The 27,830-nt window shown below is 42.2% G+C and overlaps 1 protein-coding gene and 1 pseudogene across 1 annotated transcript in view; both read left to right on the top strand.

Moving 5' to 3' along the window:
• The window catches only part of LOC121538544 (cadherin-4-like), a 434,400-nt gene that overhangs the window by 255,518 nt on the left and 151,052 nt on the right, over positions 1-27,830 (top strand). The gene's annotated exons all lie outside the window — the stretch shown is intronic.
• Positions 12,349-13,623, top strand: LOC121538545 (annotated as a pseudogene).

Below are 27,830 nucleotides of genomic sequence, written 5' to 3'. Positions count from 1 at the left end.
TTGGGATCATTGTCATGCTGAAAGACCCAGCCACGTTTCATCTTCAATGCCCTTGTTGATGGAAGGAGGTTTTCACTCAAAATCTCACGATACATGGCCCCATTCATTCTTTCCTTTACACGGATCAGTCGTCCTGGTCCCTTTGCAGAAAAACAGCCCCAAAGCATGATGTTTCCACCCCCATGCTTCACAGTAGGTATGGTGTTCTTTGGATGCAACTCAGCATTCTTTGTCCTCCAAACACGACGAGTTGAGTTTTTACCAAAGAGTTCTATTTTGGTTTCATCTGACCATATGACATTCTCTGAATCCTCTTCTGGATCATCCAAATGCACTCTAGCAAACTTCAGACGGGCCTGGACATGTACTGGCTTAAGCAGGGGGACACGTCTGGCACTGCAGGATTTGAGTCCATGGCGGCGTAGTGTGTTACTGATGGTAGGCTTTGTTACTTTGGTCCCAGCTCTCTGCAGGTCATTCACTAGGTCCTGATAACAAGTTCAAACAGGTGCCATTAATACAGGTAACGAGTGGAGGACAGAGGAGCCTCTTAAAGAAGAAGTTACAGGTCTGTGAGAGGCAGAAATCTTGCTTGTTTATAGGTGACCAAATACTTATTTTCCACCATAATTTGCAAATAAATTCATAAAAAATCCTACAATGTGATTTTCTGGATTTTTTTCTCTCAATTTGTCTGTCATAGTTGACGTGTACCTATGATGAAAATTACAGGCCTCTCTCATCTTTTTAAGTGGAAGAACTTGCACAATTGGTGGCTGACTAAATACTTTTTTTCCCCACTGTATGTGACAAAAAAATATATAATTTTAAACTCAGCAGCGTAACACATAAACCTCACATCATACAGTTGAAGTCGGAAGTTTACATACACCTTGGCCAAATACATTTAAACTCAGTTTTTCACAATTCCTGACATTTAATCCTAGTAAAAATTCCCTGTTTTAGGTCAGTTAGGATCACCACTTTATTTTAAGAATGTGAAATGTCAGAATAATAGTAGAGAGAATTATTTATTTCAGCTTTTATTTCTTGCATCATATTCCCAGTGGGTCAGATGTTTACATACAGTCAATTAGTATTTAGTAGCATTGCCTTTAAATTGGTTAACTTGGGTCAAACGTTTTGGGTAGTCTTCCACAAGCTTCCCACAATAAGTTGGGTGAATTTTGGCCCATTCTCCTGACAGAGCTGGTGTAACGGAGTCAGGTTTGTAGGACTCCTTGCTCGCACATGCTTTTTCAGTTCTGCCCACAAATGTTCTATAGGGTTGAGGTCAGGGCTTTGTGATGGCCACTCCAATACCTTGACTTTGTTGTCCTTAAGCCATTTTGCCACAACTTTGGAAGTATGCTTGGGGTCATTGTCCATTTGGAAGACCCATTTGCGACCAAGCTTTAACTTCCTGACTGATGCCTTGAGATGTTCCTTCAATATATCCACATCATTTTCCTTCCTCATGATGCCATCTATTATGTGAAGTGCACTAGTCCCTCCTGCAGCAAAGCACCCCCACAACATGATGCTGCCACCCCCTGTTACGGTCCGGCACTGTTGTTCCTGTCCCCGCTTGTTTTCCTTTTCCTTTTTTCCCTGTGTGTGTTGTCTGTGTCTGTCTCCTCCCGCTGTGCAGCCCAGTCAGAGGATCTAGGTCAGGGGGCGTGGCCATTCTCTCTCCTGCTCAGTTACATCCAGCTGCAGCTCATTGTCACCAATCAACCAGCAGTTATCTACCCGGGCTGGCCACCTCTCCAGCGCCAGTTCGTTCCTACACCACCTGTGGTAACTTGGCTCCGTACAGCAATCTCAGTTTAGTCGTTACCCTCTCAGCATTATAGTTGTCTCTGCCACGTTTGTAACCTGTCTCTCCTTCGACCAGATCCCGTCTGTTCCTGCTGCCTGCCTGCCTGCCACTCCCACGCCGCAACCTGCTCATCTGTTGTCTGATATCCTCGTCATCCAGCTCTCAGTGCTACTGGCTCTCCACCCCACTCAGCTCCTACCCCGGTCTGAAGCTGCTCCACCCTGAACTGCTTCTCTCTGCCAAAACACGCTGAATAAACAACATCTTAATTCACCCTTTTTGTCCGTGTGTCCGTCTCTGCGCCTGAGTCCCCACCTAGCCTAACACCCCCGTGCTTCATGGTTGGGATGGTGTTCTTCGGCTTGCAAGCATCTCCCTTTTTCCTCCAAACATAACGATGGTCATTATGGCCAAACAGTTCTATTTTTGTTTCATCAGACCAGAGGACATTTCTCCAAAAAGTACGATCTTTGTCCCCATGTGCAGTTGCAAACCGTAGTCTGGCTTTTTTATGACGGTTTTGGAGCAGTGGCTTCTTCCTTGCTGAGCGGTCTTTCAGGTTATGTCGATATAGGACTTGTTTTACTGTGGATATAGATACTTCTGTACCTGTTTCCTCCAGCATCTTCACAAGGTCCTTTGCTGTTGTTCTGGGATTGATTTGCACTTTTCGCACCAAAGTACGTTCATCTCTAGGAGACAGAACGCGTCTCCTTCCTGAGCGGTATGACGGTTGCGTGGTCCCATGGTGTTTATACTTGCGTACTATTGTTTGTACAGATGAATGTGGTACCTTCAGGCGTTTGGAAATTGCTCCCAAGGATGAACCAGACTTGTGGAGGTCTACAATTATTTTCTGAGGTCTTGGCTGATTTCTTTTGATTTTCCCATGATGTCAAGCAAAGAGGCACTGAGTGTGAAGGTAGGCCTTGAAATACATCCACAGGAACACCTCCAATTGACTCAAATGTTGTCAATTAGCCTAGCAGAATCTTCTAAAGCCATGACATCATTTTCTGGAATTTTCCAAGCTGTTTAAAGGCACAGTCAACTTAGTGTATGTAAACTTCTGACCCACTGAAATTGTGATACAGTGAATTATAAGTGAAATAATCTGTCTGTAAACAATTGTTGGAAAAATGACTTGTGTCATGCACAAAGTAGATGTCCTAACCGACTTGCCAAAACTATAGTTTGTTAACAAGAAATTTGTGGAGTGGTTGAAAAACAAGTTTTAATGACTCCAACCTAAGTGTAAGTAAACTTCCGACTTCAACTGTATTTACTGTATCAAAGTAGAAACCTGCTCTGCTGGCTCTATTAGTGATCTATAAAACCCAAGCAATGGCTTTGCTTCCACTTGCCAGAGATAGTGAGCGGAGCAGAGCTGCAGTTAGATAGGATGCGCTCCAGCAGGTATATCTCACTGGTCATCCCCAAAGCCAACACCTCCTTTGGCCGCCATTCCTTCCAGTTCTCTGCTGCCAATGACTGGAACGAACTGCAAAAATCTCTGAAGCTGGAGACTCTTATATCCCTCACTAACTTTAAGCATCAGTTGTCAGAGCACCTTACCGATCACTGCACCTGTACACAGCCCATCTGAAATTAGCCCACACAACTACCTCATCCCCATATTGTTATTTATTTTGCTCATTTGCACCCCAGTATCTCTATTTGCACATAATCGCTTACACATATATCATTCCAGTGTTAATACTAATTGTAATTATTTTGCACTATGGCCTATTTATTGCCTTACCTCCATAACTTGCTACATTTGCACACACTGTATATATATTTTCTGTTGTATTTTTGACTTTTCTGTTGTTTGTTTTACCCCATATGTAACTCTGTGTTGTTGTTTTTATCGCACTGCTTTGCTTTATCTTGGCCAGGTCACAGTTGTAAATGAGAACTTGTTCTCAACTGGCTTACCTGGTTAAATAAAGTTGAAATAAAAATAAATAAAAATAAAATTAATGATTGGATTGTTTTGGAGCGGACAGGCTGTCACTCAGGCCCTGGTTTCCACGGTGAGCGCCGCCAGGATCTGCCTCCGCTGCAGCCCATAAGTGCTGACAGAGGAGAAAACGAAATGTTGCACTTCACACAGAGAGCGAGAGAGGGAGGGAGGGGAAGAGAGAAGGATTGAGACAGGGCGGAGAGAGAGATGAGAAAGGAGAGAGGGAGATGGAGGAAGGGGGAGAGAGGAGAGGAAGAGGGGAGAGGAAGAGCAGAGAACAAATAAACTAGAAAAAGATTGGGAGGGATATGGTAATTGGAGAAGAATAGTTATATAGTCTAAAATGAGTGACAGAATAGTCAGTGTGGGGAGAGAAGAAAATGTAGCAGAAATAGTAGGGGAGAAAATAAATTGAGAAAGGGGAGGAATGGAGGAGGAGAGGAAATGAGACTCGTGGAGAGAGAGAGAATGGTGTGAATAGGAATTTGAAGTGGTTGAGATGGAGACAAAATAGCAGGTGAGAATTAGAAATGGAGAGAAATGTCTCCGCTGCTAATGTAGCCTATTTCCAGCAGCATGGGGTGTAAACGTTATAGGCTATAGCACTTTCATGCAGCTTCATATCTGTGTGTCAGTTAGTCAAACTTTGTGTGTATTTCTGCCTAATCATAAGCAGCTGATGATGGCACCTTTTTGATTAAGAGATCCATTGATTGATACAATGACTGAGGTTGGGAGTCAGAACAGACCTCTTATACCAAATAAATGTATTTTCAGAAGGAGGAGTGCGAGTCTGTTTATCTATGTGAAATATTAATGGTGATGGGCTCTGTCCATCACAGCACATTTAAGCTTTCTTATTTGGCAAATTAGAGGGGTTCCTCAGCACAAAGAACGGAGAATAGTGCCTCAGGCAGAACACTCAACTTTTACATTAAAAATATATAATATTTTATCTGGCAGTACTTTTTAAACGATGTTAGCGGCTGATTTGTGTTCTCCGCATACATTAGTGGCTGCATGCATGTGTGTTTGTGTTAGGGCTTGGACAATACCAGTATCACGATACTGGTTAGTATCGTGGCAAGGAAACAAAACACAAAGTGGATTTAGCTTCTTTAGGAAAACAACCCTAATGTTGGAAACTAACATCATTATGTTGTCATCCAGAGTCACATGTATTTATTTTCCAAGCTATAGCACACAATATTTTACATACAGCAGGTTTTTAAACAACTAAAGAGTTGTGTCTGCTTCGTGTTTTCATTTTTGCCATGGAAATTAATACTGCGATACTGGTATCGTCCAAGCACTGTGTTTGTGCGTGTGTTGGTGTGGGTGTGTTGGTGTGTGAGTCGGTTTGTGTGTGTGTTTGTGTTGGTGTGTGAGTGTGTGGGTGTATGTGTAGCTCTTATATGTGTGAATGTCCTCTTCACAACTCCCATTGTGTTTTAAGTAATCTCACAGTAAGCAGCATCAGGGGTAGTCTTGATCATTAGAGGCCAGCTGTTGTGTACCATTGGGCCTTGTCTGCCACAGATCTAAAGATGCTTCTGTGGTAGATACAACCTTTATTTAACCAGGTAAGCCAGTTGAGAACAAGTTCTCATTTACAACTGCGACCTGGCCAAGATAAAGCAAAGCAGTGCGATAAAATCAACAACACAGAGTTACATATGGGGTAAAACAAAACATAAAGTCAAAAATACAACAGAAAATATATATACAGTGTGTGCAAATGTAGCAAGTTATGGAGGTAAGGCAATAAATAGGCTATAGTGCAAAATAATTACAATTAGTATTAACACTGGAATGATAGATGTGCAAGAGATGATGTGCAAATAGAGATACTGGGGTGCAAATGAGCAAATTAAATAACAATATGGGGATGAGGTAGTTGGGTGGGCTAATTTCAGATGGGCTGTGTACAAGTGCAGTGATCGGTAAGGTGCTCTGACAACTGATGCTTAAAGTTAGTGAGGGAGATAAGAGTCTCCAGCTTCAGAGATTTTTGCAATTCGTTCCAGTCATTGGCAGCAGAGAACTGGAAGGAATGGCGGCCAAAGGAGGTGTTGGCTTTGGGGATGACCAGTGAGATATACCTGCTGGAGCGCATACTACGGGTGGATGTTGCTATGGTGACCAATGAGCTAAGATAAGGCGGGGATTTGCCTAGCAGTGATTTATAGATGGCCTGGAGCCAGTGGGTTTGGCGACAAATATGTAGTGAGGACCAGCCAAAAAGAGTGTACAGGTCACAGTGGTGGGTAGTATATGGGGCTTTGGTGACAAAACGAATGGCACTGTGATAGACTACATCCAATTTGCTGAGTAGAGTGTTGGAGGCTATTTTGTAAATGACATCGCCAAAGTCAAGGATCGGTAGGATAGTCAGTTTTACGAGGGCATGTTTGGCAGCATGAGTGAAGGAGGCTTTATTGCGAAATAGGAAGCCAATTCTAGATGTAACTTTGGATTGGAGATTCTTAATGTGAGTCTGGAAGGAGAGTTTACAGTCTAACCAGACACCTAGGTATTTGTAGTTGTCCACATACTCTAGGTCAGACCCGGGTGCCAGCAGCGTTCGATTGAAGAGCATGCATTTAGTTTTACTAGTGTTGAAGAGCAGTTGGAGGCTACTGAAGGAGTGTTGTATGGCATTGAAGCTCGTTTGGAGGTTTGTTAACACAGTGTCCAATGAAGGGCCAGATGTATACAAAATGGTGTCGTCTGCGTAGAGGTGAATCTGAGAGTCACCAGCAGCAAGAGCGACATCATTGATATACATGGAGAAAAGAGTCGGCCCGAGAATTGAACCCTGTGGCACCCCCATAGAGACTGCCATAGGTCCAGACAACAGGCCCTCCGATTTGACACATTGAACTCTATCTGAGAAGTAGTTGGTGAACCAGGCGAGGCAGTCATTTGAGAAACCAAGGCTATTTAGTCTGCCAATAAGAATGCGGTGGTTGACAGAGTCGAAAGCCTTGGCCAGGTCGATGAAGACGGCTGCACAGTACTGTCTATTATCGATCACAGTTATAATATCGTTTAGGACCTTGAGCGTGGCTGAGGTGCACCCATGACCAGCTCGGAAACCGGATTGCATAGCGGAGAAGGTACGGTGGGATTCGAAATGGTCGGTGATCTGTTTGTTAACTTGGCTTTCAAAAACTTTCGAAAGGCAGGGCAGGATGGATATAGGTCTGTAACAGTTTGGATCTAGAGTGTCACCCGCTCCCGTACTGAAAGGCTGAATAAAAAGCCTTTAAGCATCCATTTGTTCCATACATTCAATCATGTATGTAATTCCTCTATCATTATGGGCTACCATCTGATCTGTTTCTCTCTCCATTCTCCTCTATTTCCTCTTTAGCTTTTGGAGTGAATGAGACTTCAAAGCCTGTATTAGTCGTTAGGAGGTAAAGAGGAAGGGCGAGATAAGGGAGAGGTATAGAAGGAGATGTATATTGGAAAGTCAATTTGTTGTTTGATGAGAGGAGGGAGGGATGATGGAGAGAGGGAGGAAGGGAAAGAGGGAGGTGTGGGGCTGCAGTGTCTGCCATGGTAGATCTCTCAGGTTGGTTCTACTGTGCGATCACATTGAGAATGTATATGGCAGGGGTTAGGTTAGTACTGCTATAATACATGTAAGGGTTGTCAAAAGCCTGTTAAAGCTGTTCTGAAACAAAAACTTTGCCCAAAATGAATATCATGAATGAATGTCTGGGAAACGTGATGCTTTTGACAGAAGTGTGCATTAAGCAAAGAATTTTTCATGATCCAAAGCTACTCGTTAAAAATTGTCCAATTACTGGCTATTTTTCTCTGTGGTCTATGACAGACAGAACAGTTATTTTAGACAGGAGACTGTATACATATTCCTTTGTCAATGTCTAAGTGGCTCTTTATTGCGTGCCTCCACTGTGAATGGACCAAAGTGCAGAGGCAAGGTGTTGAAAAGCAGGAAACTGTGTGTGACAGTAACAGAGAGATGGAGGGATGATGTCAGAGACAGTGAGAAGGAAGGATGGAGGGATGGATAGTCACTTTAACTCTACCTACATGTACATATTACCTCAATTACCTCGACTAACCTGTATATAGCCTTGCTACTGTTATTTTTACTGCTGCTCTTTTATTATCTTTAATCTATTTTTTACTTAACACTTATTTTTCTTAAAACTGCATTGTTGGATAAGGGCTTGCGAGTAAGCATTTCACTGTAAGGTCTACACCTGTTGTATTTGGCGCATGTGACAAATAAAATGTGATTTGATTTGATGGATGATGGGTGGGGGCGAGAGAAAAGGACACACCCCACAGACTGGCCATGGGGGGAATGAGCCTCTGCAGCTGACATGCAAATATTTAGACACACACACACATGCTTATGTATGCAGTGTTCCATAGTGACACACACACACACCAATATCCTTCTCTACTCTGATGTTCAGGCTGAACATGTGTGCATTTGGCCCTCACTGACCCTGCCCAACACATCTCCAGCTTTAATCTCCCTCTAATTATACCTGGATGGAGCACACACACACACACACCACAGTGGAGATGGGGGACAGAGGTAATGCATGTATAGTGTGTGTGTGTGTGTGTGTGCTGTGGTGCTTGGTGGAGTAAACAGCTCTAATGAAGGGATGGAGTGCATTATACCCCAGACACCAAGCCTTAATGACCTTACTGATGCAGGCTAATACCCAGACCATCAGAGCAATCCCTCTACAAACACTGGCTGGACATCTATATCCACCCTACTGGCTTTTTCCTCTCACACTCGCTCACACACACACACACACACACACTCGCATACACACACAGAAGAATACACACAAACACACACGTACACATGCACGAACACAAACATACTGTACACACACAATGCAGACACACTCATACGTGTACACCTACACGTATGCATCAAATGGAATCTCATTATATGAAGAAAGGAGAAAGATTGTTTGTGTGGCACACATGCACACCAACATTGCACAGTATAGTGTTTCTTTGTGTCAGCAGATATCAGTTGTGCCTAGACAGACAAAGGGACCAGACAAGGATGCGAAATGGGCTGTCAGCAATGAGGATCAGTCTGTATTGATCTCTCCACTAACCACCACACTACAACAACTACAGTCAAGACACCACAATCACCACACTACTACCACCACACTACCACTACAGCCAAAGTACTACTACTGACCAGCCATGTATACACACCAGTAGTTTCTATCTCTTTCTCTCTGTACAGAGAACTCTACTGTAACTCTCTCTCTCTCTCTCTCTCTCTCTCTCGCTCTCTCTGGCTCTCTCTCTCTCTCTCTCTCTCTCTCTCTCTCTCTCTCTCTCTCTCGCTCTCTCTCTCTCACTTTGTCTCACTGTCTCTCTCTCTTTGTCTCACCGTCTGTGTGAGAGCATGTTTGAGGCAGCATTAGTCAGTGTAACGGCGATGATGAGGTGATAATGATCAGTGTTAAAGCTATAAAAGCTGTAGTGAAGTAGCTGTCCCAGCAGACTGTGAACGGTTATGGCTGTCATTACAACGCACATACATCTCTAACACCGCCATCCTTATAACACAGGAAGGCAGATAGACAGGAGACATGACACGGATACATCAGGACTGCGTGTGTGTGTGTATTGTTGTGTGTGTCTATTTCTGTGTGTTTGTTTTCAAGAGAGAGGGGGCGGACGAGTGAGATGTGCTCTAAAGACGGTGTCATCTTCAATAAAGGCTGACAAGGTTCACAGGTTCACTAACTGTATTGCGCTATTCTGCACCACTGCAGCTACTGTATCATTGTGTTTCACAGAACACAGCAGGCCAGTCAAGACCCCACTTGTTTATTTATGCTCTGGTTATATAATTTGTGTTTGTTTGGTTTCTTTTCCATATATTTTCTTAGAACGTGTATAATTGATGACTTGAGTCAACGTATTTTCAAGGGTTTCTTAATAAATATTTTTTTGCGATTGCATTTTATAGCCCCAAAGAATGTAAAATTCCAATTGGTGGTTCTTACTAGAAATTATTTCCTTAAAGCAACGTTATGGATTGACTATATTGAGTGTGTGGCATTTTAGTCTTCCTCTCTGTGTGTTGTGGACATGGGCATTATGGAAACATGGCTTTAGTGGGAGTCTGCTTTCTCTCTCTCTCTCTCTCTCTCTCTCTCTCTCTCTCTCTCTCTCTCTCTCTCTCTCTCTCTCTCTCTCTCTCTCTCTCTCTCTCTCTGTCTCTCTCTCTTTCTCTCTCTCTGTGTCTCTTTCCGGCAGATTTAACTGCAGGCGGTCAAAGTGATTCTTCTATTACTAACAGATGAGATTGTGTGGTTATCGGTGGGAAATGTCAGTGACTGCATAGTAAAACAGAGAGAGAGAGAGAGAGAGAGAGAGAGAGACAGAGAGAGAGAAAAGGAGGGAGAGTTCAAGCTGTATTGTGTCATTAACCCATCCTCCTCTATGGCGCTGGGATGGAAATTCAATTTTCTCCCTTCAAAGAAAGAGATGACACCATTTCATGAAAATATCGACGACGGAGAGAATGAAAGAAAGAGAGTAGAAGCCAAAGAGTTTCCAGTGATGAATATATACATACAAGCCAGTACAGTGGCATAGGGAAAAGCAACTGTGGACATTGCAATCCTCTCCTGTGACCCTAGTGGCATCTCTATATGTGCCAACAATTTTTTGTGTTCATTGTGATGCCAAATGTAGGAGTGACATGTACTGCAATGCATTGATACTGTCACTGCGCTATTGAAAACATCTTCTGTCAGAAAAGGTTTTTGATTGTCTTTGTTCTGCTTTTCATCTTATTTTAGGTTGGACAAAAAGACATCAGAAATCAAATGAGATGTGGTGGCAGACAGTTAATCTGGTGTGCGGAGCACAGCAGAGCAGAGCAGGGCTTCTGAAGGAAGGGGCAGACAGACACCTCCGGGCTGACAACACACTAATCTCTCCCGTCTCTGCCTGTCTTTCTTTCTCCCATGTGTCAACACTATCTGTCCCCCTGTAACTATCATTCAATACAGGCCATGTACACACACACACACACACACACACACACATATCGAGAGAGCAGTGCATTTGAAAAACATGTATTCCAAATTCAAGACAACTCCTCTTGGAACACGCTGTTTGCCTCTGGAATGGAAAACATGGAGGAAACTGGGAAACTGTTTATTTGTATCTGCTGTGTCTGTGGGGTGAGGAGTACAGATATGGACTGTATAAGTCCCAGGCTGTGCCTCATTCCAGAAACATGTTCCCTCATATCTGCCGCATGACTTCACTTATTCATTCCTATTAAATCTTCAAATAAGAGTGAACAAGGGCAGATGGAAGCATTGAACTATTGAAATGAGACCCGGTCAGAAGGCCTTTCTGTTAGGGTTATTTGTGTGTGGATGACAATGGAACAGCTGTGCATAATGTGGACAGTAGGGGCTAAACAGGGGATGCATAATATCAATGTATATCAGTTCTGCAAGTTTGAGTGGTTTCAAATGGATAGTAGCTTTACCTCAAAGAATGCACATTACATTTGCAATTTTGCATGTTGCATACACACAAGCGCACACACACTCACACACACACACCCTAACAAGTACACACCCAAGCACACAAACAAATAGGCTCTCTCTTAACCCCCCGCGGTGTCCTGATTTAAAAATAAATGTAGCTCCATGTAGCTCCACGTTCCCCATTGCGATAGTGATGGATAGCAGATCACCTGCTGCTGGGAAGGCCTCCTCTCCGCTCTGGGTTCAGGGTGTAACTGCAGTGTAAGATGGGGGAAGATAGAGATGGGGGGCTGGGGAACCACACACTCCTCTCCTCCATCATCTGGTTTACCGCTCAGCAGCACACTGACTCCTTGTTCTACTGAATAATGAAACAGTCTCTCTCTCTCTGTCCCTCTCTCTCTTTTGTCTATTTTTCTCTCTTACAGCCGGAGATTGCTTCGCGATCCCCCTCCCCCTTCTCCCCCACTTCCTCCCACTCTCCGGCTCGTTGTTTACGAGGGAGGACATTTTCCGGGCCTTGTTTTGGCCTCATACTTAATTCATCAGTTGCTATTTGCATTGCGCAGGATGTTCTGGAGGCTGTAGGTCCGGCATGGTTCAGCCAGCAACTGTAACTCTAAATTAACCAACTGCTCTGTAGCCTGATGTGGTGACCCAGCCCATACGTGAACAAAATTATTTCAATATATTTAACGTCACATAAAATGTATTTCAAATACATGTAGATACTTTTGCATCTTTGCTCAAATGCATGTAATGCCTGACAATATTCCAGAAATGCATGGCTATGACATTTAGGGCTCAATTTTAACAAACCTAACGCAAAGGTAAATCTAAGCGCAGGCGGTAGCTTTATAGGTTCAGGGGTGTGTCAGAAATATTTGGTTGCCTCAAGTTGTGTCTTTTATGTATTGCCTTCAAATCAACTCCAATTCCAATGTTAGTCTTGGAAGGTAGCTGAAGTCGTAAGCTGTTGTCGCTTCCTGAACAAGTGTTTTGGCTACCAAGTTGTCATGTTTTGCTGCGCGTTTCTGATTTAGTTCCTGGCTCTTGGAAATGAACTCCACCTATCACATGCGACTGAAGTGTCAGTCAACAACACGGAGAACAAATTGTGCCTCTACGCCAATTTGATGGTCAACTTCTGAGTCACATATGAAGGTGGTGTGAATAAGAGTGAAACTGTTATTTTTGTACTGCCTGAAAATGTGACAACCGAAAGGAGCACCTGTGATAACACAACATCGACATTGAAACTCAGTTTTGGAGACGGACACAGCTGGGCTGTTAAATTCACTAAGGAGAACAAAACATACCAAGTAGATACCATTGTTTTCTCCTACAATCTCAACGACACAAGCGTCTTCCCCAACTCTACTTCAAACGAAACCAAGTCTGTGACGGTAAAACCAATGATCGCCAACGTGGGTGTGGACACCTACTACTCCTGCAAGAGTGAAGATGTCCTGAAAGTAGAGTCTGTCACTCAGACACTGTATGATGTTGCTCTACAGGCGTTTGTGATTAACGGCAGCAAAAATGACACCGACACCGTATGCTCCGTTGACATGCCCTCCACCACTGTGGCGCCCACCACCACCACCACCGTTACCACCACAGCTGCCCCCACTTCTACCCCTACACTGCCCACACCCACTACTGGAAAGTACAGCATCGCACCCGACGTCAACAGCACAGCCTGCCTGATGGCCACATTTGGCCTGCAGATCGGCTACAAGCAAGGAGACAAAGTGGAGATCATCAACCTGGTGCCCAATATGACTAAAGTGGGCGGAGGCAGTAGGGCCAACTGCAGCGATCTCATACTGACATCGGATACAATCATCATCACGTTCACTTTCAGCAACGACGGCAAGAAGTTCCACCTGCACGCTCTGAACGTCACAGTGAAACCAGCCACTGGGGGCACCCGTTTTTGCAGCCAATACCAACATGTCCATTTGGGTGACGGCGGTAGGCAGCTCCTACAAGGAGCAGACCTTAAACGTCACCGACATGCTCACTCTCTACACTTTCGAGCTTCGCGTCCAGCACTTCGAAGTCAACAAAGGTGAATTCGCTTTAGCCCATCAATGTTCACTGGATGACACCAGCATCTTAATCCCAATCATTGTTGGTGCCGCCCTGGCCGGTTTGATTCTCATTGTAGTGATTGCTTACGTGATTGGTTGTAGGAAGACCTATGTGGGATATCAGACCCTCTAAAAAGCAATCTGTGATCATGAATCTGTGATAATGAATCCAGGAAACAGGTTGATCCTTGTGTGTCGGGGGGGGTCCCAAAGCCTGATCCTGGATGGCTGTCTCAGTGCAGTCTTTCAATTGACGACTGACTTGTACAACTGGATTAGTTACATTATAATCTCCTTACTTCAGCCACTGTTAAGAGCTGCTCTTGAGCAGCTTAGTCTAGCTTCGCTTAGGTTTAGACTTGAGCTTAGCTTAGCTTCGCTTATGTTTAGACTTGAGAGTAGTCTAGCTTCGCTTATTCTCAGGCATGAGTAGCTTTATTCAGGTAAATCTGAAAACAAAAAATGCTCTCCAGGACCAGGTTGGACAACCCTACCCCTGTTATTTGTTTGTAATTTCAGTTTTGTTTGATTTGCTTTCTTTTTTCATGTTGTAAAGGAGCAAGTGCAGGATTATTTGCCCTCTGTGTTAGCCAGTGCAATTTGTTCGAAACCTTTGGAACCAATAAAGGCCTTATTTATTGAAAGATCTCTGAATGTGATTGCATCTGTATCACTTGCCAGATGATTCTCATTCAGGGTAGGGACGCTTTTGATCAAGTAGCACATTTCATAGAAACTCCAGTTAAAGTCCTTGTGCTACAGTTTGCACATTTTCACGAGGAGCTGTGACAATTGGGGCCTGTGTCCTTTTCACTATGAATCATGTACAGTGAGGGAAAAAGTATTTGATCCCCTGCTGATTTTGTACGTTTGCCCACTGATAAAGAAATGATCGATCTATAATTTTAATGGTATGTTAATTTGAACAGTGCGAGACAGAATAACAACAAAAAAATCCAGAAAAGCGCATGTCAAAAATGTTATTAATTGATTTGCATTTTAATGAGGGAAATAAGTATTTTACCCCCTCTCAATCAGAAATATTTCTGGCTCCCAGGTGTCTTTTATTCAGGTAACGAGCTGAGATTAGGAGCACACTCTTAAAGGGAGTGCTCCTAATCGCAGCTTGTTACCTGTATAAAAGACACCTGTCCACAGAAGCAATCAATCAATCAGATTCCAAACTCTCCACCATGGCCAAGACCAAAGAGCTCTCCAGGGATGTCAGGGACAAGATTGTAGACCTACACAAGGCTGGAATGGGCTACAAGACCATCGCCAAGCAGCTTGGAGAGAAGGTGACAACAGTTGGTGCGATTATTCGCAAATGGAAGAAACACAAAGAACTGTCAATCTCCCTCAGCCTGGGGCTCCATGCAAGATCTCACCTCGTGGAGTTGCAATAATCATGAGAACGGTGAGGAATCAGCCCAGAACTACACGGGAGGATCTTGTCAATGATCTCAAGGCAGCTGGGACCATAGTCACCAAGAAAACAATTGGTAACACACTACGCCGGTCCCCCTGCTCAAGAAAGCACATATACAGGCCTGTCTGAAGTTTGCCAATGAACATCTGAATGATTCAGAGGAGAACTGGGTGAAAGTGTTGTGGTCAGATGAGACCAAAATCGAGCTCTTTGGCATCAACTCAACTCGCCGTGTTTGGAGGAGGAGGAATGCTGCCTATGACCCCAATAACACCATCCCCACCATCAAACATGGAGGTGGAAACATTATGCTTTGGGGGTGTTTTTCTGCTAAGGGGACAGGACAACTTCACCGCATCAAAGGGACGATGGATGGGGCCATGTACCATCAAATCTTGGGTGAGAACCTCCTTCCCTCAGCCAGGGCATTGAAAATGGGTCGTGTATGGGTATTCCAGCATGACAATGACCCAAAACACACGGCCAAGGCAACAAAGGAGTGGCTCAAGAAGAAGCACATTAAGGTCCTGGAGTGGCCTAGCCAGTCTCCAGACCTTAATCCCATAGAAAATCTGTGGAGGGAGCTGAAGGTTCGAGTTGCCAAATGTCAGCCTCGAAACCTTAATGACTTGGAGAAGATCTGCAAAGAGGAGTGGAACAAAATCCCTCCTGAGATGTGTGCAAACCTGGTTGCCAACTACAAGAAACGTCTGACCTCTGTGATTGCCAACAAGAGTTTTGCCACCAAGTACTAAGTCATGTTTTGCAGAGGGGTCAAATACTTATTTCCCTCATTAAAATGCAAATCAATTCATAACATTTTTGACATGCGCTTTTCTGGATTTTCTTGTTGTTATTCTGTCTCTCACTGTTCAAATAAACCTACCATTAAAATTATAGACTGATCATGTCTTTGTCAGTGGGCAAACGTACAAAATCAGCAGGGGATCAAATACTTTTTTCCCTCACTGTACTTGCTCCCTCCCTATCTTTTGTCATTCCTTTTTTGTTATTTTTGTTCTTATTAAATGTTTGTGTACATTTTAGTTCAACCTCTTGTTGTTTCATTCATCCACACAATTCATCGTAGCAGCGCAACATTTCGACTGACTTAAACATTTCAAATTTGCCTCGCTGCTCAATGAGACGTCATTGAGTAGCTTTGTTGATTTGGCTCAGGAACTCTTTTACTAACTAACCAGGATCAAGGTCTGCTGCTTTGCGCTCCTTGCTCTTTCAGCCCATTACTGATCATCCACTAGTCAGTCAGTAATTTGAATATGCAAATGTATGACTTGACTGAAGTCTGTGTGGCCACAACTCGGTTAAAAAGAAAAGCTGGTATTACTGGCATATAGTTCTGTCTCTAAGTTGACTTTACAAAACAAGGGATCTGTCGTTTATATGTTCACACACAGCAGTACTTGACATTATGGTTGCCACCAATGTCAATCTGTCTCTGTGACTTGTGTTAGCCCTTTGACTGACTGGCTCACTTTGGGTAGTGTGAAATCTAACAAGTGTTTAATTAACTTTGAAAAGTCCATGCCTAGTTTGAGGATGTAAAAGACAAACCTGAAAAGAAAGGTAACACAAAACCCCTCTCCTGTCATTACATGTTGGCATCAGGTTTAAAAAAGGGATAGCTCTGGTTATTTGCTGTCATTCAAACCTGTTCTTCCCAGATGGTGATATTCTTTTAAACATATAAATGCACAAAATTGCTCAGTAAGTTCAACATAAATTGAAAATGCGATCAGGGCTGGGGTCTATTCCATTTCAATTAAGTCTGTTTCAGTAGCTGAGGTTCTAATTCATATTTTCCTCACAGCTTTTTCATGAGGGAAATTGGAATTAGAATGTCAGTTTACTTCCTGAATTGACTTAAATGAAATGGCATTGACTCTAACCCTGCCCAGTTAACCGCTTGTAAGTCGCACCAATCGACAGAGTTGGAGAAAGGATGATTGTCCACAGGATGTGCAGTACATGTGTATATTTCTGTACAGTTAGAAGGAAAGGTGACAATGGCTAGTTGCTGTGTACTATCACGGTCTGCATGATGGGCCCCGTGTAGCTCAGTTGGTAGAGCATGGCGCTTGCAACGCCAGGGTTGTGGGTTAGATTCCCACGGGGGGCCAGTATGAAAAAAAAATGCACTCACTAACTGTAAGTCGCTCTGGATAAGAGTGTCTGCTAAATGACAAAAATGTAAATGTAAATGTAGTCCGTTATAGTTTGTTAAATGGCTTATAGAAAATAAATTACAAAATGTAGATGTACACTACCGGTCAAAGGTTTTAGAACACCTACTCATTCAAGGGTTTTTCTTTATTTGTACTATTTTCTACATTGTAGAATAATAGTGAAGACATCAAAACTATGAAATAACACATATGGAATCATGTAGTAACCAAAAAAGTGTTACACAAATCAACATATATTTTATATTTGAGATTCTTCAAATAGCCACCCTTTGCCTTGATGACAGCTTTGCACACTCTTGGCATTCTCTCAACCAGCTTCATGAGGTAGTCACCTGGAATGCATTTCAAATAACAGTTGTGCCTTCTTAAAAGTTAATTTGTGGAATTTATTTCCTTCTTAATGCGTTTGAGCCAATCAGTTGTGCTGTGACACGGTAGGGGGGGAATACAGAAGATAGCCCTATTTGGTAAAATACCAAGTCCATATTATGGCAAGAACAGCTCAAATAAGCAAAGAGAAACAACAGTCCATCATTACTTTAAGACATGAAGGTCAGTCAATACGGACAATTTCAAGAACTTTGAAAGTTTCTTCAATTGCAGTCGCAAAAACCATCAAGCGCTATGATGAAACTGGCTCTCATGAGGACCGCCACAGGAATGGAAGACCCAGAGTTACCTCTGCTGCAGAGGATACGTTCTTTAGAGTTACCAGCCTCATTAATTGCAGCCCAAATAAATGCTTCACAGAGTTCAAGTAGCAGACACATCTCAACATGAACTGTTCATAAGAGACTGTGTGAATCAGGCCTTCATTGTCGAATTGCTTTTAAAAAAAACACTACTAAATGACACCAATAAGAAGAAGAGACTTGCTTGGGCCAAGAAACACGAACAATGAACATAAGACCGGTGAACATTTCTCTTTTGGTCTGGATTCCAAATCTGAGATTTTTGGTTCCAACTGCCATGTCTTTGTGAGACGCGGTGTGGGTGAACGGATGATCTCCGCGTATTTCCCACTGTAAAGCATGGAGGAAGAGGTGTGGGGGTGCTTTGCTGGTGACACTGTCTCTGATTTATTTAGAATTCAAGGAACACTTAACCATCATGGCTAACACAGCATTCTGCAGCGATACGCCATCCCATCTGGTTTGGGCTTAGTGGGACTAACATTTGTTTATCAACAGGACAATGACCCAACACACCTCCAGGCTGTGTAAGGGCTATTTTACCAAGAAGGAGAATGATGGAATGCTGCATCAGATGACCTGGCCTCCACAGTCCCCTGACCTCAAACAAATTGAGATGGTTTGGGATGAGTCGGACAGCAGAGTGAAGGAAAAGCATTAAAAAATGCTCAGCATATGTGGGAACTCCTTCAAGACTGTTGGAAAAGCATTCCAGGTGAAGCTGGTTGAGAGAATGCCAAGAGTGTGCAAAGCTGTCATCAAGGCAAAGGATGGCTATTTGAAGAATCTGAAATATAAAATATATGTTGATTTGTTTAACACTTTTTTGGTTACTACTGTACGTGATTCCATATGTGTTATATCATGGTGTTGATGTCTTCAGTATTATTCTACAATGTAAAACATGATAAAAATAACGAAAAACCCTGGAATGAGTAGGTGTTCTAAAAGTTTTGACTGGTAGTGTATCTTTGCTAAATATGATAACTTGAACTCATTTGCAGTCCACATTGTTCTAAGTAATTAAATGGCTTCAATAGCATTCACACTGATATAGGAGCTAGGCTTACTGTAAATTACATTATGGCTGAGCATGGACATGCCAAACGTTGTCAATAAGCAAGATTAAATTAATTATTGATAAGGCCTAAAAAGATAACTTTATAATTCTAATCAATACGAAACTAGAACTTGTTTTAAACAGGCTATGTCACACATACAGGCACCATCATTTCTCCCTGTGGGCATATAATATGGGTTGATCCCCATCAGCGCTGCCTGAAATTAGCACTTTCAATCATGTTTTTAAGGACACACCTCAAATGTTTCCACCCTGCCCATCTGTGTGCAAGCGAGCTGATATAAGAGGTAAATGGCTGAACCTGGCGTTAGGGCTGGAAAATGCCACTGCGCCAGTTTTTACATGACGAAATTGCAAACTAATGTGCATTTGACATTAGCGCCTCCTTAACGGCAGCTGAAAATAGAGCCCCTAGTCTACAGTGTTTCCTAATTCGGCTTCTTAAATTACTCTTTACTTATTGATCAATGGAGATACTTTTTTGGGGCCACCAAGACAAGACTCCACTTTTATATCAAATATAATAAAACAAAAACAATATATAATAATATAATATGCCATTTAGCAGACGCTTTTATCCGAAGCGACTTACAGTCATGCGTGCATACATTTTTGTGTATGGGTGGTCCCGGGGATTGAACCCACTACCCTGGCGTTACAAGCGCCGTGCTCTACCAGCTGAGCTACAGAGGACCACATATAGTAAATGCTACAGTATAGTACAGTCTGTGATATAATTTACACTTTTGATTTCACCTAATTTTAACATTCTGTCATAAAGAGCATATGTTCAACTTCATAAAAAACATGTTTTCTCATCTCAAGAGGTATAAAAAATAAAGGATTATAGTAAGATCCTCTCTTGAACCTAATTAAATAATGAACAGAATCTAGTGCCCGAGATCAGTTTAAACAAAAATCATAGATCGTACAACACTCCACAATATGTCAAAGTGTAGGTCTAGGTTTTGTGCTTCCAATGAGTAGTATTACAGTGGGGAAAAAAGTATTTAGCCACCAATTGTGCAAGTTCTCCCACTTAAAAAGATGAGAGAGGCCAACTATGACAGACAAATTGAGAGAAAAAAAATCCAGAAAATCACATTGTAGGATTTTTTATGAATTGATTTGCTAATTATGGTGGAAAATAAGTATTTGGTCACCTACAAACAAGCAAGATTTCTGGCTCTCACAGACCTGTAACTTCTTCTTTAAGAGGCTCCTCTGTCCTCCACTCGTTACCTGTATTAATGGCACCTGTTTGAACTTGTTATCAGTATAAAAGACACCTGTCCACAACCTCAAACAGTCACACTCCAAACTCCACTATGGCCAAGACCAAAGAGCTGTCAAAGGACACCAGAAACAAAATTGTAGACCTGCACCAGGCTGGGAAGACTGAATCTGCAATAGGTAAGCAGCTTGGTTTGAAGAAATCAACTGTGGGAGCAATTATTAGGAAATGGAAGACATGCAAGACCACTGATAATCTCCCTCGATCTGGGGCTCCATGCAAGATCTCACCCCGTGGGGTCAAAATGATCACAAGAACGGTGAGCATAAATCCCAGAACCACACGGGGGGACCTAGTGAATGACCTGCAGAGAGCTGGGACCAAAGTAACAAAGCCTACCATCAGTAACACACTACGCCGCCAGGGACTCAAATCCTGCAGTGCCAGACATGTCCCCCTGCTTAAGCCAGTACATGCCCATCTGAAGTTTGCTAGAGTGCATTTGGATGATCCAGAAGAGGATTGGGAGAATGTCATATGGTCAGATGAAACCAAAATATAACTTTTTGGTAAAAACTCAACTTGTCGTGTTTGGAGGACAAATAATGCTGAGTTGCATCCAAAGAACACCATACCTACTGTGAAGCATGGGGGTGGAAACATCATGCTTTGGGGCTGTTTTTCTGCAAAGGGACCAGGACGACTGATCCGTGTAAAGGAAAGAATGAATGGGGCCATGTATCGTGAGATTTTGAGTGAAAACCTCCTTCCATCAGCAAGGGCATTGAAGATGAAACGTGGCTGGGTCTTTCAGCATGACAATGATCCCAAACACACCGCCCGGGCAACGAAGGAGTGGCTTCGTAAGAAGCATTTCAAGGTCCTGGAGTGGCCTAGCCAGTCTCCAGATCTCAACCCCATAGAAAATCTTTGGAGGGAGTTGAAAGTCCGTGTTGCCCAGCGACAGCCCCAAAACATCACTGCTCTAGAGGAGATCTGCATGGAGGAATGGGCCAAAATACCAGCAACAATGTGTGAAAACCTTGTGAAGACTTACAGAAAACGTTTGACCTGTGTCATTGCCAACAAAGGGTATATAACAAAGTATTGAGAAACTTTTGTTATTGACCAAATACTTATTTTCCACCATAATTTGCAAATAAATTCATTAAAAATCCTACAATGTGATTTTCTGGATTTTTTTCCCTCATTTTGTCTGTCATAGTTGACGTGTACCTATGATGAAAATTACAGGCCTCTCTCATCTTTTTAAGTGGGAGAACATGCACAATTGGTGGCTGACTAAATACTTTTTTTCCCCACTGTATATGTCTCTACAATGGATGGTTAGCGGTGTTATGGTGCGTTCATAACCAAGTGGGAAGTGGGAATTTTCCAGATCTGGGAAAAATCCACTTCAACGGCCCGCCAACTGGTATTTACTGGTTAAACCAGCCATGAATCCCATTGTGACAGGGGGAATGGTAGCTTGTTGTGTTCAACAGGGAGGGGCAATTTAATGCAAGAGTTTAGTTTTTCACCACAAAATACCAGAAAATGGCCAAAAAGAGTAGAACCAGCTTACCTGCTTTTACACTATTATTTTACTATTAGATGTTCAATGGTTCTTTTGAAATACATATTTAAAAAGGAATAGTTTCACCATATTAAAACATGAGTTCAGTTCACGTAACAGGGTTGACCTTAAAATGAGGGACAGACAAATGAATTCCTACTCACATGAAATAAATAATAATCTTCAGAAATAACTTGTGGTCCTCTGTAGCTCAACTGGTAGAGCACGGCGCTTGTAACGCCAAGGTAGTGGGTTCGATCCCCGGGACCACCCATACACAAAAATGTATGCACGCATGACTGTAAGTCGCTTTGGATAAAAGCGTCTGCTAAATGGCATATTATTATTATTAACTTTGTCAAAGCAACGAAATAACTAAGGCTTTACAATTATGGTGAACACTTTAGTATTTGTTGGGGTTGATAGGTTAAAATCTTAGAATTCTCCATGTGGTCTATATTAAATGGCACTTCATTTCATATAACAGGGTTTTAAAATTATATATTGGTGCATAATTTCTACTTAACATATCAAAGGGATACAAAAGACGCTCATTTCGTGGAATGACCCAGTACACGTTAAGTTCTGCCTGTTCGACGTTGGTTGCAATGCCCTCTTCAAGACTGTTTATTTGTCAAATGCACATGAAAGACATAGTCACTACATGACCAATAATGTATCATGTTTGTAGTCATTTTTGTAGTCATTTAATGCATGTTAGTGCTTTTGGTATGCTTTTGGTATGTGTCAAGTACAATAAAAATTCATTTTGACAAAATATATTGTAGCTGTGGCAGCCACACCTCCAAGAAGACTTGGGGCCATGGCTTTTGACATGCTTTTAGGCCTCCCATGAGAGGGTTTTTCATGCCAGTTATGTTTAAGCAATAAGGCCCGACGGGGTGTGGGAATGGCCTATAAACCATGGCTAAGGGTGCTTAGGCATGACGCATTGCTGAGTGCCTGAATACAGCCCTCAGCCGTGGTATATAGGCCATATACCACCAACCCCAGAGGTGACTTTTGCTTTTATAAACCAGTTGCCAACACAGTAAGGCAAGGAACTACACATTTAAATTGAAAATGTTGCTTTATTAAATAAATTCATAATAAATACATTCCGCCAGAAAAAGTAGTCTTAGACAAAAGTCTCATTGCTAGACTGGTTGCTATGCAACATAACCACAGGCGAGCTAGCTAGCAAGCTTACATTAAATGAATGCAAAATCCGAGCATTAGCGCCACTTCTAGAGTGACTAACACATGCCAATTATTTATTAATGTTGATCTGAATGTTGCCATTTATTGTGCACGAATGAAAAAATGGTCCCAAGTTATCGTTTGTTGTTGGCTTGCCCATGTTGTCATTTGTTGGCTCCACACTGCTGGAAATGGATGCCGTTCTTTTAGCTGGGGAAGCTGCTACTGTGAGAACAGTGCTCCACCGCTTCCTCGCTTCCAGATTTGGCCTCCAGTAACTTTGAAGAGAGGTTGCGAATCTGTGTCCTCTGACAGACAATATTTATCGTGCCTCTAGTCAAGCATCCGGCAGTTTTTGGATCATGGTGGTTCGGAGGCAGTGGTTTGCGTAAATCTAGACGGGCCAGCTATTTTACAGGACTTTGGCCACATTGTTGTGAGGGTGTTCACTCCCATCGGCTCTTTTGTGTACCTGAAACATATAAGACAAAATAACGTTAGCTAATAGTTAGGCCTACAAAACTAACGGTGATATTGTCAGGGTACATTAGAATGATTTAACTAGCTAGCTAACAGTTACATACCATATGTATCCATTCACTGGTGGGCAGCTTTGTCTCGCCCCTCTTTCCTTCACTTTTTAATTACGCAGACAGACACGTTGTTGCTCGTTGTGAATTCGGTGTCCTTCTGTATACTCCATGCCAGACTGAGAGGGGGGTCGTTGATATGTCAGTTCAAACCAGCTTAGTCTGAGTCCAGCGTAGCTGCTAATCCCATATTCTTTGGCATTCATGTTACTCACTGAACCATAAAAGTCATGTAGAATGACATTCAGCTCCTTTTTGTTTTATTTCCAAACTCACTATGTATCCCTTTTTCTGCACACCAGTCAGTGAAGCAGGTACAGTCGTAGTCAAAAGTTTGACACAAGTATTGGTCTTCACAAAGTTTGCTGCTTCAGTGTTATGAGATATTTTTGTCAGATGTTACTATGGTATACTGAAGTATAATTACAAGCATTCCATAAGAGTCAAAGGCTTTTATTCACAATTACATTAGGTTTATGCAAAGAGTCAATATTTGCAGTGTTGACCTTTCTTTTTCAAGACCTCTGCAATCCGCCCTGGCATGCTGTCAATTAACTTCTGTGCCACATCCTGACTGATGGCTGCCCATTCTTGCATAATCAATGCTTGGAGTTTGTCAGAATTTGTGGGTTTTTGTTTGTCCACCCGCCTCTTGAGGATCGACCACAAGTTCTCAATGGGATTAAGGTCTGGGAAGTTTCCTGGCCATGGACCCAAAATGTCTATGTTTTGTTCCCCAAACCACTTAGTTATTACTTTTGCCTTATGACAAGGTGATCCATTATGCTGTAAAAGGCATTGGTCGTCACCAAACTGTTCTTCGATGGTTGGGAGAAGTTGCTCTCGGAGGATGTGTTGGTACCATTCTTTATTCATGGCTGTGTTCTTAGGCAAAATTGTGAGTGAGCCCACTCCCTTGGCTGAGAAGCAACCCCACACATGAATGGTCTCAGGATATTTTACTGTTGGCATGACACAGGACTGATGGTAGCGCTCACCTTGTCTTCTCTGGACAAGGTGTTTTCCGGATGCCCCAAACAATCGGAAAGGGGATTCATCAGAGAAAATGACTTTACCCCAGTCCTCAGCAGTCCAATCCCTGTATGTTTTGCAGAATATCAGTCTGTCCCTGATGTTTTTCCTGGAGAGAAGTGGCTTCTTTGCTGCCATTCTTGACACCAGGCCATCCTCCAAAAGTCTTCGCCTCACTGTGCGTGCAGATGCACTCACACCTGCCTGCTGCCATTCCTGAGCAAACTCTGCACTGGTGGTGCCCCGATCCCGCAGCTGAATCAACTTTAGGAGACGGTCCTGGCACTTGCTGGACTATTTCTTGGGCACCCTGGCGCCTTCTTCACAACAATTGAACCTCTCTCCTTGAAGTTCTTGATGATCCGATAAATGGTTGATTTAGGTGCAATCTTACTAGCAGCAATATCCTTGCCTGTGAAGCCCTTTTTGTGCAAAGCAATGATGACGGCACGTGTTTCCTTGCAGGTAACCATGGTTAACAGAGGAAGAACCACCCTCCTTTTGAAGCTTCCAGTCTGTTATTCTAACACAATCAGCATGACAGAGTGATCTCCAGCCTTGTCCTCGTCAACACTCACCTGTGTTAACGAGAGAAGCTGGTCCTTTTGTGGAAGGGCTGAAATGCAGTGGAAATGTTTTTTGGGGATTAAGTTCATTTTCATGGCAAAGAGGGACTTTGCAATTAATTGCAATTCATCTGATCACTCTTCATGACATTCTGGAGTATATGCAAATTGCCATCATCAAACCTGAGGCCGCAGACTTTGTGAAAATTAGTATTTGTTTCATTCTCAAAACTTTTGCCCACGACTGTAAGTGCCCACTTTGTTTGTTTCACAATGTTCTTTTTGTTTCGGTTTCTCTCAAATTCATCTAAACGCTTATTTTCTACATCGGCATGTGAAACTATTGATGTTGTAGCCATTTTATCGAGGTGAAAAGCCGTAATGATATCAAGGTGAAAAGGCTAAACGTCATAGTCATGGTATACGTTCTCACATACACACGGCTAAATGCTGTTTTAGCCAATCAGCATCCAGTATCCAAACTACCCGGTTTATAATATGTGTTATGTTGTGTTCTGTGATTAAAGATTAAGCTTGTACACTGCAAATTCTGCAGTCTTAATGAGACAAACAAAAGGGTATGTGATACCACAGTTTAATTGTTAAGACTGCCATTTTTTATATTTGCTGTACATTTTAATGAATACATTTTTTTTCATACATTTAAATGTATGCTGGAATATGTTCTACAAAACATTTCCAAATACATTAAAAAAATATATTTATTAAATATATCGATAATATATTCTAGTGTGTTTCAGAATGTATTTTGAAATACATTAAATACATTTCCCGATGCATTTAACATACACTGAGTGTACAAAACATTAGGAACACCTTCCTAATATTGACTTGCACCCTCTTTTGCCTCAGAACAGCCTCAATTCGTCAGGGTATGGACTCTACAACGTGTCGAAAGTGTTCCATAGGGATGCTGGCCCATGTTGATTCCAATGCTTCCCACAGTAATGTCAAGTTGGCTGGATGTCCTCTGGGTGGTGGACCATTCTTGATACAAAAGGGAAACTGTTATGCATGAAAAACCCAGCAGTGTTGCAGTTGTTGACACACTCAAACCGGTGTGCCTGGCACCTACTACCATACCCCATTCAAAGGCACTTAAATATTTTGTCTTGCCCATTCACCCTCTGAATGGCACACATACACAATCCATGTCTTGAGGTTTAAAAATCCTTATTTAACCTGTCTCCTCCCTTCATCTACACTGATAGAAGTGGATTTAACAGGTGACATCAATAAGGGATCATAGCTTTCACCTTGATTCACCTGGTCAGTCTGTGTCATGGAAAGAGCAGTGTTCCTAATGTTTGTACACTCAGTGTATATTTTAAATGTATTTTGTTTTCATATGGGAGAACAGTTAAATTATTCACAGCCCCATCCTAGCAGATAGAGTTAGACCTGATACTGCTTCCCTGGATGCTCAGTGGGACTGGATCGTATGCAGCTATTATGCCGATTGGATTCTTTGACCGTTTATTTGTGTGTGTTTGTTTGTGTGTGTGTGTTTGTGTGTGTGCGTGCGTGTGCGTGTGCCATGCTGTAGTATACTGTAGAATACTATACTACACACTGTAGTATACCTCGACCATGTATAGTACTTACTATAGAATGTTGCATTATACTTTAGAATACTTTAGTAAATACTACAGTATTATCTGCAAAAAAACACTGTAGTAAATACTACAGTAATGTCCGCAAAAACACTACAGTCCGCAAAACACAACACTTTTTTAACTATAGTAAATACTACAGTGTATAATTTGCATACACCCTGACCTTTCCCCTCCCCATATTGCAATTTGTGTCACCCATAAGTGAGAAACCTACGTACCAAGTATAGACTATATATTGTGTTCCCTACAGGTTATAGAAAAGAGCAGAAGCACTGAACTTTCTGTTTAGACCCCAGTCCTACCTACCTACCTACCTACCTACCTACCTACCTACCTACCTACCTACCTACAGGTTATGGAAAATCTTTAAGTATTTCTCTAGTAGGTTTCCTGAAGGACAAAGCCTCCACTTCTATGTCAAATATAATAAAACAAAAACACTATAGTAAATGCTACAGTAATGTCTGCAAAAACAATACAGTAAATACTACAGTATACTAAAATCAGCAAAAAACTACATTATTACTATAGTATATATTACAGTATTTATACTATAGTTAACTGTAAATACTACAGTATACTTCAGTAAATACTACAGTATTCACTGTAGTGTTTTTGCGAGACTTTAGTAAATATGAAACACTACAGTGAACACTGCGGAACAATACAGTGAATAATACAGTAAATTCTGCAAAAACACTTCACTGAATACTATAGTATTTATACCATAGTATATACTATAGTATTTTTTCATGTGGGTCTGCCCCACATGTTACATGAAATGGCAGACATTTTGAAAATAGCTTATCTCTGTGTATGCTGTTCCTTCACCAACAAACATTGGACCAAAGTTGGTTGTGAAGTTAGTTTACCAAGTATATGTCTGCTATTGTTTTTAAAGGGTTGATGTAATCTTCTTAGCGACTGTATTTCAAAGAGGCAGAGGGTTTTCTCCTGGCTCTTCTCAGTATAGGACTCCCTGGGCTGTCTAAAGCCTTGTGTCTCTGCTTTGTCTGTGACTGCCAGAAGCACCACTCTGAGCACTTCACCACACCAACAACACATCACTAAATCTTCATCTGCTAATTGAGGCAAAAACGAATCCCATTTAGAGCCAATATCGATTTGATTTTCCTCTGTTCTCTTTTATCTCTTTCT

Source organism: Coregonus clupeaformis, chromosome 24 (assembly GCF_020615455.1).
Source record: "Coregonus clupeaformis isolate EN_2021a chromosome 24, ASM2061545v1, whole genome shotgun sequence".
Lineage (NCBI taxonomy): Eukaryota > Metazoa > Chordata > Actinopteri > Salmoniformes > Salmonidae > Coregonus > Coregonus clupeaformis.
Note: the sequence above shows the minus strand (reverse complement) of the source record. Positions and strands in the feature narration are given on the sequence as shown.